The following is a 14,377-nucleotide window of genomic DNA, read 5'->3' as shown; positions in this document are numbered from 1 at the left end:
GTCCGGCTTGTATCGTCCCCTACATCGCATCAGTGTAAATCAGCTGGGACATAATATAGGAGAAGATTTTACATCCTGAGATGTTTTCCTGCAGCTTCTATATCTTAATATAATTTCTTATTCTTTTTTAGGACGTGATCAGATCATTGATCCCGGCACGAGAGCCGCGTATGAGCGACTATGAGACATCTAAACTGATCGGCAGTGGAGCTTTTGGGTGAGATTTCTGTTCCCATAATCCCCATTTCTCAGGGTTCCCTATGACAATGCTTCTGCCTCTATGCTCTGCCATTCAGTGTTATCATAGGGAAACGATCAGAGTCCACATCACTGTCCACATCTCAATGTCACTATTCAGCTCAGTTATATACAGCTGAGCGACCAGATCTGTAACAAATCAGCCTGTAAGGAAAGGGATGATATAATACATTACACCCACCGGTCCTAGACCTCATCTGCTCTAATGCTGCCACCTCCACCTCAGCTTCCCCGTCCTCCGAACCGATCTTCTGAGTTTCTTGGCTCCCATTATGAAGCTTAGAATAATGATTGGCTGCACACGGTCACGTGAGGGGTGACACGATACTGACGCCAATGACATCTGCACCCCCACCCTCCACCATGACCATGTGAGTCCGATCACTGGCCTCAGCAGCAGAAGGGAGGACAACCAAAGACGGGCGCAGAGGATGGAGGACTTGACTCCTTCACTCCCATTTATTCTGCCTTAGGGTGTGGAGAACATAATAAGCGTCTTCTTCCAGCAAATAGAGAACTTTCAATTTACACCAATTTACAGTATATTTTGACTGAATCGTATCTACTGGTCGGTTATAGTGAATCTGCCCAAGATGAGTTTCGGTAGATTCTCTCATCTATAATGTGACCTGGGTGAGGGTCCGGCAGACGTGGCATTGTGCAGACCCCCATAGGTGATCTATGTAGTGTTATTTCATGGATTTCTAGTGATGGCCGGACTGCTGGTATTAAACATTAGTGCAAAAGATCATATAATGACTTGTATATACAGACTGTTAATAAGGGTTCATTATAAACCATGGATTCTCCTTCTCTCCAGGTCCGTCCACTTAGTGCGCCATAAAGAATCACAACAGATCTTCGCTATGAAGAAAATGGCCAAGCGGAACCTGGATACTCCACAGAAAGTGGAATGGGCCTATCTGGAGAGGGACATCTTAGCAATCGCAGATTGTCCCTTCGTGGTCTCCATGCTCTGCTCCTTCCCCACTAAATCTCACCTGTGTATGGTCATGGAGTATGTAGGAGGTAGGACACGTACATTGTATTATATTCAGCCCAGTCTGCTGACATCTTATCACCTCTCATATCATTAAGACTTGTCCTCGTGGACGGTTACATCCCCACACAGCATTTACTCACTTCTCATCATACATCGTGGTGATCTGCTGTAGAAACCCCTCACTGGTCATATTTCCTTTCTTCTATAGGTGGAGACTGTGGGACCCTTCTAAGCACCAGAGGTCCTTTATCTGTCCCGTTGGCCCGCTTGTACTTTGCAGAAGCGGTCCTTGGTGTGGAATACCTGCATAGTTGCGGTGTGGTGCACAGAGACCTGAAGCCGGATAAGTAAGTGAATACCTGTAGTGTAGTAAAGAGGGAGAGTTATCATTTATTATCTCACAGTCTGTGAGACTAAACCCATCTTCTCTTTCACAGCCTCCTGATAACGTCTTCTGGACACATAAAAATCACCGATTTCGGGCTGTCAAAATTTGGTCTAATGATATCAAACACCAACATCTACAAGGAATCAGCAGAGGACATCAGCAGAGAGTTCCAGGACCGTGAGGTTGGCGTTACTTACAAGAACTCAGCTAGTTCTTTATAAAACTCATCACAGTACTGTCTCTTCTCTACGTTCTTCATTTCTAGAGAACTTTTCTATTGATGCTATCTTCTTTCTTTGTGTTTTCATGGAGAGAACTTGTAATAACTACAGTATAGTTTCATCAATCTGATCTTTTTTTCCGTTGGTTTCCAGGTCTGTGGCACCCTATATTACACAGCCCCCGAGGTCATTCTGAAACAAGGCTATGGAAGACCTGTTGACTGGTGGGCAATGGGGATCATCCTTCATGAATTTCTTCTGGGATGTGTACCATTTGATGAAGATTCCCTGAATAAGCTATATAAAAATGGTCTTCTTGGTAAGTAGAATAATGTAATAATTTTTGACTGGTTATATTGGTTTAGTTATTTCTTTTGCTTTATATTGCAGTTCATTAAAGAGGTTTTATTTTCTATAATTTTCCATACAACAGGAGACATAGTTTGGGATTGTGACGGCGCTCCTCCCCTGGATGCTCAGAACATCATCACTGAGCTGCTCAGAACAAATCCTGAGCATAGACTTGGGACAGGTAACAGAAATAATAGAGTTAATATTTAGTTGTTACACCAAGGACATATCGCTCATGTCTATGAGGATCAGCTCTTCTCTATCTGCTCTTCCAATTCTTGATCTCCGCACTAAGACTTTCAGCCATTTTCCTTCATGTCGGCTCAGTTATATCATTAGGTCAGATTATGATATACTGCTCAGATATGGAGCAGTGGCTGACAATATCGGCATCACTTTTGTTTTTCATTTTCCAGGAGGAGCATTTCAGATCAAGGATCATCCATTCCTTAATGACTTAGACTTTGACAACCTCCTAAGTCAGAAGCCGGAGTATGTCCCTCAGCTTTTATCAGGCATGGACACCAGCTGCTTCATCAGTAAGTAGAATGAGACGTCATATAGACTACGTGTCTGATTGTCTCCTATTCCCTAATATGTAACCATTGGTTCCCTTCAATATTAGTGATAAATGGAGACTGTGTTATACTGACAACCTCTAATAACACTTTATTACTTATGTCTTGTAGATAACTCTGATATAAACAACCAGCTGGTCTCACAGGATGAGGAGGACACTAGTGTGGACAATGAGAGTCTTGACTTTCTAAATTTTATGTCATCTTCTGAAAGGCATGCTAAAGTAAGTGTGTGATCAATAAATCCAAGTTAGGTAAAAAAATATTTAAGAGTGAAAACAATATTTCATATCTTATTGTTGTCCTCATTTAGCTCTCTACCACCGATATCGGGATGAAGAATGATGAGGAACCCAAGTCCCCTCCAGAGTGTACCTCAACATCCAACACTGACATCTCAGAAATGTGAGTAGATTATGGGGTCATTACTGGGAGCTCCAGGCTGATATATGTGCACAACACCAAATATAGGACATAAATACCGTAATATCACATGCAGCATCCACCACCCCATTGTTAGCATCATTGAGCTTTTGGCTTTAGAAGCCACTGGTGATAACAGCCCATGATTGCGGCCAGTCAAGCATTTTTAGTGCTGTCCCCCACACTGTAGGAGAGATGTAGTATTACATGCCAGACATTCTTGGTAGTTGTTTAACGCTCTGCTTTTTAAAACGTAGTTTACTTGTGATTTACACATTTTTCTTCTTCCAAACAGGCAGAAAGAATCTGTTTCTGCATATGATAGAGGTGATGATATTACCATCTTGACATCCTCGTCCTCACTATCAGGTATGTCCATGTCTGCAGCACCAACAATGTGAATGTTGACTTCAAGATTCAAATATTTCCACATGGTTTTTCTGCGATTGTTCTCCTATGGTATCTATATTTCATGGATCCCAATTGTGTTGACCATGGGCCCATACTGAATCCCTATTTCTCTAATTTGTACAGGACTTTTTATGTTTTCCTTGAATGACTTTGTAGCATCCAGGAAACTAGAGATAAATAGCGACTGTGTTATACTGACAACCTCTAACAATACTTCCTTACCTATGTCTTGTAGATCACTCTGATAAGAGCAACCATCTGGTCACAGAGGATGAGGAGGGCAAAAGTAAGAATGAGGAGAATGTTTTCTTCCTAAAAATAACATCTTCTGAAAGTCTTTCTAAAGTAAGTATGTGATCAGTAAATCCAAAATATATAAAAAAACCTCTAAAATAAAGGACCTCTAAGAGTGAAAAAAAATATTTAATATCTTTTTGTTATCCACATTTAGCACTCTACCACCACTAACGGGACGAAGAACGATGAGGATCCCAAGTCCCCTCCTGAGAGTAACGGGACGATGAGCGATGAGGATCCCAAGTCCCCTCCAGAGAGTAACGGGACGATGAACGATGAGGATCCCAAGTCCCCTCCAGAGATTAACGGGACGATGAACGATGAGGATCCCAAATCTCCTCCAGAGTGTACCCAAACATCCAACACCGACAGCTCAGAAATGTGAGTAGATTATGGGGTCATTACTGGGAGCTCCGGGCAGATATATGTGCACAACACCAAATATAGGACAGAAATACCATAATCTCACATGCAGCATCCACAGCCCCATGGTTAGCGGTCATTGTGCTTTTGCCCTTACAAAGTGCTTGTGATAACAGCCCATCATTATTGCAGCCGGTCATGCATTTTTCATGCTGCCCCCCACACTGTAGGAGAGATGTAGTATTACATGTCAGACATTCTTGGTAGCTGTTTTCCTCTCTGCTCTATAAAAGTTAGTTTTGAGCATTAGACCTTCCCCACTATGACAGTCACATGTCCTATTAGGCCTTATAGTCGGTGTTCTTATAGTGAGACAACCCCTTATACTGGGTTTACCTGTGATTTACGTGCTTTTCTTTTTCCAAACAGGCAGAAAGAATCTGTCCCCGAACCTGATAGAGACAAGGTTACTACCATCTTGCCATCCTCGTCCACACTGTCAGGTATGTCCATGTCTGCAGCACCAACAATGGGAATGTTGACTTCAAGGCTCAAATATTTCCAGATGGTTTTTCTAGAATACTATAGGTTTCCTATGTCATCCATGTTATGACAAAGCAGATCCTATAAGGACAAATCGTTACTGACTTTTTTTATTTTCTGATCAGAATTTCCAGCTCAGGAAGAAAGAAAATCTGCAACAAATCTGAGTAATGATACAGAAAAACCAGAAAAGGGGAAAAAGAGACGAGGTAAGTGTGAGAATCAGCTCCATGTTATGTGATGTCAGTGAGAATCATTCGTGTGGAGCAGATGTCATCTGTCAGTGATGGGATTGTCACATGTATGATGGCTGACAATGACCCCGGACCTCTGTGTGATAATATTCCTCTGCCGTCCGGTTACAGTGACCGCACAGTAGTATCATGTCATATGGAGTCCCATCACTTACATTATATTTACTTCTCTTCTCATAGGTTCCATCTTCCGCCGGACATTAGCATCCTGCCGGCGCGGATTATCCAGGGCTGCTCGCATATTTGCTTGTTGTTACTGTTGCCCTAGAACCATCTAAAGGACAGGAAACCTAAGCATCCAGCGCCCTGAAGACCAGCAGATCCACCATCAGCACTGGAGTTGTATAGAAGGACCTTCACCAGCTACCTGTGACCACTGACTCTTATCCTTCTATCCTAATTTTCTTCTTTTATTCTTTATTTATGCCAGAAATTATAATTTAACATCTTTGACATTGCAAACCATCATTTACAGCAATGAAATAAAACATCATATTAAATGACTTCTGGATATGGCACGGACCCTCATTTATTGCACATAACCCAAACTACATAGCCCCATAATATAAAACAATGTAGGATAGATCTTCAGCTCACCTGGTTCAGCCTGCCCAGTCCTCCTTTCCATAATCTCGGTGCACGGAGTGTATCCATCCCCATCTGGGAGAAATGCTCAATGAAAAAAAGTTTTTTATAGTTCCAGCACACGATGTGAAAAAATTAAGAAAAGCCTTTATTTAATCCATAATTAAAAAATGCAATTCCAGTGATGATAAAAGCATGTGTAGGCTTGCGCGTTTCGGATCATATTTGACCCTTAATCATAGCATAAAATACTGAATAAATGTTGCACTTATCAAGGAAAAGCAACCAGAGAAGGCTGCCTTGGGTAACACCCACCAAAATCAGCTGTGAAACTGACATCACTAATTCAAAGTTAACAATAGTACGTCACTGGTTTAACCCTATGATGCATTCATCTTATGCAAACATATTACAATGTGAATTCTCACTTAATAATAATCTGATGATTAAACCAAAAACAAACAAACTTCAGCCTCCCAAGTAGCTGGGATTAAAGGCACATACCACCGCACCCGGCAAAAGAAAAAAAAAAAACAAAAACATATTAATATAGATACATCAATTCATGCTTCAAATTTAATCCTGCTGGATATCTAGTATTAAGTTTTAGTATCCATCGAGCTTCAATCATCTGGAGTAATTTAATTCTATCGCCACCACGCCGAGGAGCAGGAACAAATTCCAAAGCACTTACTCGCAGGCTATTCAATTCTCCCTTATGTTCATGCAAAAAATGTTTAGAAGCCCCCGAAAGACTACGGGTAGTAATATTATTGATGTCATAAATGTGTTCTGACAATCTTTTTCTTATGCTACGACTTGTGGATCCTACATTCTGTTTTCTGCATGTCGTGCAAAAGATGATATAAACACAGTAATCAGTGGCACAATTCATAAAAGTTTTGAGCTTAAATACTTGACCCTCATTACTTATAACAGACTTATTATTATTTATCATGAATTTACATAAACCACATAACTTCTGCCCGCATCTAAATGAACCTTTAGTAGATAACCATGTACAACCTATTTTATCTGTGTTCTCACTGAGTTCACTAGGAGAGATTATATTTCCTATCGTCAAAGATTTTTTGGGGACAAATTTGCAACCATTTTTCAAAATTTCCCTAAGGCCGGAGTCACACTGGCGAGGAATACGGGAGAGTGAGAGGCGCAAAAAGCACGCATTAGACACGGACAAATGATTTTCTATGCGGTCACTCGCACCAGGCGTATATTTCTCCTCAGTATCCTACGCTCCGTGCCACTCGCAGCATGCTGCGATTGTCAGCGTACTACGCCCGTAGTACACCAATGCAAGTCTATGGGTGCGCAAAAAATACGGATTACACACGGACCACACATGTGACTTGCGAGAAATACGCACCAGGTGTCTTTTAGAAACCCTGTCATAGGGCTCCATTATATGTCCATTTTGCAATGTCCATTCCCTACCAAGTTTGGTCGGCATGTAACTGATTTTTTTTTACTTTACCCATTCTAACCTGTACTATTTCTGTTGTTCGACAGCTTCCTGTCCACTGGCCTGTCTTATGCCGCCCTCCACCATGAGTTTCTCATTGGAAAGTCAACCATTTCAGGCATAGTGAGGTCTACATGTGCAGAAATCTGGACAAAACTCCATCAGGTGGTCCTACCCGAGCCCAGGATGGAAGACTGGTTAAGGATTTCAAGGGACTTTGAGGAGGACTGCCAGTTTCCAAATTGTATTGGGGCCCTGGATGGCAAACATATCAGGGTGCGTAAGCCGCCGAACTCAGGCTCCCAATTCTTCAATTATAAGCAATACTTTTCTGTTGTATTGTTGGCTCTGGTAGACCCTCAATACAAGTTTATAATTGTTGACATTGGGGCCTATGGAAGGACGGGAGACTCTAGAGTCTTCAATACTTCCATAATGGGTCGGCGGCTACGCACCAACCAGTTGGATCTCCCACCACCACGCCAGCTACCAGGCTCCCCCGAACAATCAGTCCCTTATGTCCTTGTGGCAGATGAGGCCTTTCAGTTATCACGTAATGTCATGAGGCCATATCCCCGGCGCAACCTTGACCACAGGCGCAGAATTTTTAACTTGCGCCTATCACGTGCTAGGCGACTGGTGGAGTGTTCCTTTGGGATTCTTTGTGCCAAATGGCGGGTACTCCAGTCTGCCATTCAGTTGAGTGAGCAAAATGTGAATGAAGTTGTCAAAGCCTGTGTTGTTCTGCATAACTTCACCAGGATACATGATTGTTCCTCCTCTGATGGTGTTGTGCGTAGGCCGGACAATGTGCGCAGGGTGAGACCACATATCATCCCTCAACATAGACCGCTCTCTGGCCTCAAAGTGCGTGATATATTCACGAATTACATTATCTCACCTGAGGGGGCAACTTCTTGGCAAGAGAATGCTGTGTCTATGTTATAATTTTTTTGTTTCAAAGTGGGTCTAAATATATATTACTCAAGCCCTTATGATTCTATGACTGTTTCATTGCATTGGTTGGTGTCTGTTAGTATGTTGTGAGGGATAGTGAGAAATCACACAGAGACGTTAACTAGAGTAGACAAATTTTTAGTTTTGCCTTTTTTTTTTTTTGGGTTTTGTTTAAAGGCAAACATAATTTTGCCATAACACAAATTTGGCAATGGCCAAAATGCCCCTTTGGGCCTTCTTTAACTTGGTGTAACATTAACATTACAGAAAAAAACTGCAACAACCATTATGCAATAACAACATTGCTGCATGCCTACATTAACCTTGATTAGGCAACAAAGGGTGAGCTCCATCACCAAAATAAAGTCAATAAGATAACACTCACATTTCCTCATAATGTTTTCCAATCATAGAAAGCTTCCACCATGACAGGCAAGGCTACCTCACATCTTTCACACAGATATTACCTGTCTGTAGAACAGACAATATTTAAGCATGCTATACTGGAAAGGATGAAAATACAAAACTCACTTGTTAAGACATAGAGAGAGCGTGATATTGTGAATACTGGTCGCCTCAAATTGGTTTACTAGAGAATGCTAATAACAAAGTTGACTACTTAACTAAAGGCAAGCACGCCTTTCCTATGCAATAGCAAGTGAATAGTGTATTTTCATCCTTTCATGTAACAGTATAGCGCATTTAAATCTTCTCTTTTATACACACATGTAATATCTGTGTGAAAGGCGTGAGGTAGCGTTGCCTGTCATGATGGATTGTTTCATATGTTTGGAAAACATTGTTTAAAAATGTGTGTTAAATTATGTTCCAAATGTTGGTGAAGGAGAACACCTGTTTTTTTGTCTAGATTAGAAGCACCAGTTACCTGTTACTGGACATCTCCAAAATTTTGAATCATAAATCCTCATATGTAGGGGAAGGGGAACGGGGAGGAACAGCCTGTGGGTGCTGCTGGACATTGTGGGCAACATCGCCCTGTGTGGGGCCATACTGTTGCCCATGATGCTGTTGTTGTCCAGCCTCCTGGGCCTGTTGGTGATACTGGCCAGAGTAATAATGATGATGGTGAGGGGCTTCTTGTTGGCTCTGGTAGGCCCGTGGCTCATACCCACCAAGATAGCCAGATCGTCCCCAACCAGGTTGGGACCAGCCTCCAACACTGGGTGGGTACAAGTGGCCATATTGGTGGGGTTGGCTTGATGAAGACATTTGGGGCTGCGGAATAGAAGGATGGGTAGGGGGAGGAAGGGGTTGAGGTGTTGGCCCACGTATTAGGGGCTGCTCAGACCCTGCTTGAGCAAGCATCTGTGTGGATGGTCTCATGCGCATTAAATTTCTTGGTGAGAGCTGCCACCTCTCCAGAAATTCAAACACCTCATATGGGGTATTGGGGGGGTGCTTGCATCAAGCAGGATCTGAATACACCCCCCTAATATGGAGCCTGACCTCACGGGTAACGGCACGGAGATAAAGGGTGAGGCTACGTGCATAGGCCTCCTCACCATCATCTGTAGTGACTCTGGACAAGTAATTCAGCACCCCAGTGTCCACATTGGTCCTGCTCTCTTGAATGGTGACCTGGCGCCTTCTTCTTATTCGCCTTGATGCTAGAGCAGCCTGTGGGGAGGGCCTGATCTGGGCAGTTGGGCTGCTGCTCAAGTTGCCCATCTCTTCCAGGATGGGTGAGGTTGCAGCTGCAGACCGTCCTGGTGGTGTGTTGTGTAGGGCAGCCATTGTGTGTTCTGGTGAAGCCTCCTCTTCAGCCATCCTTCTTGTAGGGGGAGAAGATGGCCAGCCACCTCATCCCCTACAGGATCTATAATGGGCTCTGCCTCTGAGGCCGTTCCTCGATCCGTAAGGTTGGATTGAGTTCTGTTATGAAATAGAACAGAGGCAAAAATACATCAATATTTTTGTCCCTGTAAAGTATTTGTGTAATGTTTTTGTGTCATGTGGTGTGAGGTATGTACTTACGGTCTCAGAGCCAGAATTGGGGCGAGGAAGTTCAGCCGGTCATAGTATATATATTTGCGCTTGACATGGCCAGCATCCCCACTCCTGGACCGCTGCTGGCGTTCCCGCCGGTACTGGTCCCGGATGCTTCTCCACCGTTTCATCACATCTTCCACTGCAATGTGACAGGAAAGATTGTCAAAATCAGATATTTGAGAGGTCACATTTTCAAACAGTAGTCTAGGCATGGGGCCTTCTGGGGTGTGCGTTCTACCCATGGTGGCATATGTAATTGTGCCGATACCCAGGGTCTCATTAGCTCCCCTGAAACTAAGTTTAGTGGCTAGGAGGATGAGGAGCTTGTGGCCTAACCCCTAATTATGGCTGTGTGAAGCCACGTGTCACATCCTAATGTAACGGCCTCATGAGGCTAATAAAAGTACATGCACAGGAAGGGGGGAGCTGATTGTAGATTCCTTTTATAGTGCGCGCTAAGGTTAATTATATTTTTATGGTTGCACTTACGAATTTTATGCTGCTCATCACGTGGTCTGTCACCAAAGTCATGGTACATCTGGCGACAGATGCGCCTCCATGACGCCTCCTTTCTTGTGCGGTTCGCATAGTTTGCGTCGCGTGGGTCCCATATTTCTGGACGCTCCTGCACCAGCACAATTATCATCTCTACATTAATATATGTGGACGCCATGCTGCTGCTGTACTCCGTGGAGGCGTACTTCCTGGATGTCTGGTGCGCTTTTTGACCTCATTTGCATGTCTAGGCTTCCTGATGATGGATTGGCCCATTTCCTGTTCACCAGCCAAAAGACCTGCGTATTGCTCGCAGGTCACACGTGTGTTCCGTGTGTAATGCGTATTTTTTGCGCACCCATAGACTTGCATTGGCGTACTACGGGCGTAGTACGCTGACAATCGCAGCATGCTGCGAGTGGCACGCAGCGTAGGATACGGAGGAGAAATATACGCCTGGTGCGAGTGACCCCATAGAAAATCATTTGTCCGTGTCTAATGCGTGCTTTTTGCACCTCTCACTCTCCCGTATTCCTCGCCAGTGTGACTCCGGCCTAATCCCTGTGTTGTAACCTTTTTTTTATTATGACATCAATAATATTACTACCCGTAGTCTTTCGGGGGCTTCTAAACATTTTTTGCATGAACATAAGGGAGAATTGAATAGCCTGCGAGTAAGTGCTTTGGAATTTGTTCCTGCTCCTCGGCGTGGTGGCGATAGAATTAAATTACTCCAGATGATTGAAGCTCAATGGATACTAAAACTTAATACTAGATATCCAGCATGATTAAATTTGAAGCATGAATTGATGTATCTATATTAATATGGTTTTTTGTTTTTTTTTGGAGTTTTTTTTTTTATTTTTTTTCTTTTGCCGGGTGCGGTGGTATGTGCCTTTAATCCCAGCTACTTGGGAGGCTGAAGTTTGTTTGTTTTTGGTTTAATCATCAGATTATTATTAAGTGAGAATTCACATTGTAATATGTTTGTATAAGATGAATGCATCATAGGGTTAAACCAGTGAGGTACTATTGTTAACTTTGAATTAGTGATGTCAGTTTCACAGCTGATTTTGGTGGGTGTTACCCAAGGCAGCCTTCTCTGGTTGCTTTTCCTTGATAAGTGCAACATTTATTCAGTATTTTATGCTATGATTAAGGGTCAAATATGATCCGAAACGCGTAAGCCTACACATGCTTTTATCATCACTGGAATTGCATTTTTTAATTATGGATTAAATAAAGGCTTTTCTTAATTTTTTAACATCGTGTGCTGGAACTATAAAAAACTTTTTTTCATTGAGCATTTCTCCCAGATGGGGATGGATCCACTCCGTGCACCGAGATTATGGAAAGGAGGACTGGGCAGGCTGAACCAGGTGAGCTGAAGATCTATCCTACATTGTTTGATATTGTTACTGTCTGAACTTTTTTCGTGCTCCCTGGTTTATTAACGCTGAAGGAATTTTTTATCCTTCATCAATAACAGCGTTACAGCTGCCCATAGGAGTTATAAGTGTTTGTTGCACTCTCCTAATTCCCCTTTCATTTGAATTATATATTTTCTGATAAAATGGAAGTCACTTTCAAGGACACTTTATTCCTGAGTTTAAATGACAAATCCAAATTGGAAAAAGTGGCAAATATAGTCTCCAAAAATAAGGGAAATCCCAATATGGAAGGTCAGGCAGATTTAAGACATAACATGCAACAATTGGAAAAATTCTTGTCTACACGCCTGAGAACCTGGTGGGATCATATCATGCTTGAAAAGTATGTAGAAAATTTGATGATTCCCAGAGGACTGAGAATAAAAAAACAGTCTACTGTTCGATTTGATGAAGTTTTCCAAAAAGAATGGAATGACATTTTGACGGGATGTTCCCTTAAGCTTATGGAGCTTCTTATAGATTATGAACAAAAAAAAGTGAAAGATCTTGATTTAAAAATTAAAGAAATTGAAAATTCTTTGACAGAATCTTTTGATAATGCCACATATAAGAAACTGAGATCTGACATTATGGATAGATTGGATAAATTAGAGGACATTATTGTTGAAAATAAACAGAAAAAATATGAAAGAGATGTCAAAGATTTTGAGACCGGACATGTGTATGACTGGCGACCCCCGCAAAGACCTTATAGAAATTTTAGGTTTTCTAAGAAACCAAAATCTATTTTGAAAGGTCAAAGAGTTAATAGGATTTCAGAAGGTGGAGGAACATCACGAGTTACTTTCAGCTCCTCTGAACTTGAAACGACTGATGGAGAAATGGAAGAAGATGAAAATGATCGCTATAGTTCAGGGGAAGGATCTAGTGGGGCAAAAAACGGTGTAACCCCAAATAGAGATCCAAATCAAAATCCTATAGAAGAGCGGGGCGTAAGCACAGAGTTAAAACACAGAAAATACAATTACAGAACGAGGTATCGCAAATAAATCAGTTTACAGTCCTAAATCAATCTGCATGTATCCTTACTAATAATGAATTGAAAGTACTGCGCAAAGGGCTCAATTTTGTGCCTAAGAATAATGGAGATTTTTTTTCTACAATTTTGGATGTCAACAAATTTGTGAGAAGATTAACTATCAAGAAACATTTTTTTGATCAGGATCAATCAGCTGCTGAAATCAACACTCCTCTCTTACCAGTTAATGAATATGCAGGACTTACCTTCAGAGAACAATTTGCCTTGACTGAACTTAATTCCTTATCTGATTCTTCACAAAGGGACAATTTTGTCAGTGACAATAGTGTGGTCTCTAGAGTGCCAAATGTGGATTTTTATCCCTTACAATCAAGAGTCCCCATTATCGATGAATTTCAGCTCTCTGTGGAACGGGAATTAAAATCTGTATTTTCTGATAATAACAAGGGGGATAATTTATCTAAGGGAGAAAGAAAAGCTCTAAAAAACATACAAAATAATCCAAACATTGTAGTGAAGAATGCTGATAAGGGGGGGGATCAGTGGTAATATTGGATAAGACCCTATATGTAAGAGAGGTTAATAGTATTTTAAATGAAAGTCATGCTTACAAGAAAATAGATGGAGATCCAACGGAAACTATAAAAATTAAATTGGAAAAAATTTTACAAGAAGGATTTGATCTAGGCATTCTTAATTTAAAACAAAAAGAATTCTTATTACCAGTAAATCCCAAAATTCCCATTTTTCATGCCCTACCTAAAACCCATAAAGGGCTTTTTCCTCCTTTCAGACCTATAGTGTCAGGTGTGGATTCATTATTGGAAAGACTAGGTTCTTGGTTAGATGAGAGATTGCAACCATTGGTAGTTATGTCACCTAGTTATTTGAAAGACAGCAAACATGTGCTATCAGTAATGTCAAATCAGAATTGGGATGAGAATTTCATGTGGATGACTTGTGATGTTAAAACACTGTATTCTTGCATTCCACATAATTTAGCTATGCAAGCATTGACAGATCAACTAAATATATATTCCAATTATTCTGATGTAATGAAAGAATATATTTTAGATGTTACTCTATTTTTGCTTCAAAACAACTACTTTAGATTCTCCCGCCAGTTCTATGTGCAGTGTCAGGGTTGTTCCATGGGAGCTAAATTCTCCCCATCCCTGGCTAATCTGTACATGAACTGGTGGGAGTCGAAATTTATTTATTCTGAATTTAATCCTTATTCAGATTATATAGAACAATATTTACGATTCATAGATGATATTTTGATAGTGTGGAAAGGATCAGTTGACCTAGTGTCCAGCTTTAAAGA

At 41.5% G+C, this 14,377-nt stretch overlaps 2 long non-coding RNA genes across 2 annotated transcripts; both read left to right on the top strand.

The window, feature by feature from the left end:
- The first annotated feature begins 1,704 nt into the window (after positions 1-1,704).
- LOC141074989 (uncharacterized) lies at positions 1,705-2,403 on the top strand. The gene is made up of 3 exons (XR_012227249.1): positions 1,705-1,831; positions 2,024-2,189; positions 2,304-2,403. It is a non-coding gene; the product is annotated as an uncharacterized lncRNA (long non-coding RNA).
- A 2,312-nt stretch (positions 2,404-4,715) lies between these two features.
- Positions 4,716-5,850, top strand: LOC141074988 (uncharacterized). Its single transcript, XR_012227248.1, has 3 exons — positions 4,716-4,796; positions 4,962-5,045; positions 5,271-5,850. It is a non-coding gene; the product is annotated as an uncharacterized lncRNA (long non-coding RNA).
- The last annotated feature ends 8,527 nt before the right edge of the window (positions 5,851-14,377 follow it).

The sequence above is a fragment of the Dendrobates tinctorius genome, unplaced genomic scaffold (assembly GCF_039654945.1).
Source record: "Dendrobates tinctorius isolate UK_male_01 unplaced genomic scaffold, ASM3965494v1 ptg000347l, whole genome shotgun sequence".
NCBI lineage: Eukaryota > Metazoa > Chordata > Amphibia > Anura > Dendrobatidae > Dendrobates > Dendrobates tinctorius.
The sequence above is the reverse complement of the archived record's forward strand: the minus strand, read 5'-3'. Positions and strand labels throughout refer to the sequence as shown.